A 1,255-nucleotide genomic window follows, 5' to 3' on the forward strand; every position below is an offset into this window, starting at 1 on the left:
GCGATTTCAGCGATACCCCCATTACCGTAAATGTGTTTGATTCAACTATTACCGTAAGATATGTCCAATGCATTCATTACTGTAAGACATGTCTAATCCATCCCTTATCGTAAGATATGTAAAGGATTTATTCCATTACTCTGTCTTCTGTTTGCCTTCTTATTTCAGTGTTAAAAAGCGCACATTTTTGTAATATCGTATCCTTATCCTCATGTTTGTCTCATTTCATTCATATGTTATATGTATATATTCATATGCTTCACACCTTTTCAAAATGTTGTACTATTGGAGTGATATTTTAAGTTAGTACTAAATATCAAATGAAACTAACCTTTGAAATGATTTTAAACATGAAAATAAATTGACAACATTAGAATAGCTTACTGTAAGCTGCGTATTATGAATTTTAAATTATCAAATAAAACATTTTATTCACTTCATTAGTTCAAAAGTAAAACTATTGAGATTTCATTTACTCGATGAGAAATATTATTTTAGTCTTAATTGTTAGATTAAGTATAAAGTAAAACTTAATAATAAATGATATCACTCACTCACTCTCTCCCTCTCTCTCTCTCTCTTTCTCTCTCCTTCTCTTTGTCTTCACTGCTATTAACATTTATACAGAAGTATATAGAATGCTTAGTTTAATGATGAAATTTCAACTTTATTTTAATCTCTCAAATTTTGATAAGTGTGATAAATCTTTCACATATCATAATGAATTCTTCCCATATTTAATAAACAAAAGCTATACTCTCTTTCTGATATTTATGCAAATTGATTTATCTTAGGAATGTTTTAATTTTAAAATTTAAAATCTTATAATTTTTCAGTTTTTTTAGGGTTAAAAAGATTAAATAATCAACAGAATGGAAATTGAAAATTATAATACAATATGTTGGATGGAAAAAAATAAAATTAGCAAAAAGTGAATTCTTTTCAATAAACTAAGCGCAACTTTCCATCTTTTTTCATCCTTTTGAAGAAAAGAAATAAATTTTGTGAGAAAAGAAAAAAAAAGGTTTTTTTTAATAAGAAGGGAAGAAGGAAAAGGAAATAATTACATACGGAATGATATACCTTATTCTGGCAATAAGATTTATTATTATTATTATTATTATTATTATTATTATTATTATTATTATCTATTATTATTATCATTATTATTATTATTATTATTATTATTATTATTATTATTATTATTATTATTATTATTATTATTATTACTTATTATTATTATTATTATTATTAT

This window comes from Loa loa (genome assembly GCF_000183805.2).
Source record: "Loa loa unplaced genomic scaffold supercont3.182, whole genome shotgun sequence".
NCBI classification, from domain to species: domain Eukaryota; kingdom Metazoa; phylum Nematoda; class Chromadorea; order Rhabditida; family Onchocercidae; genus Loa; species Loa loa.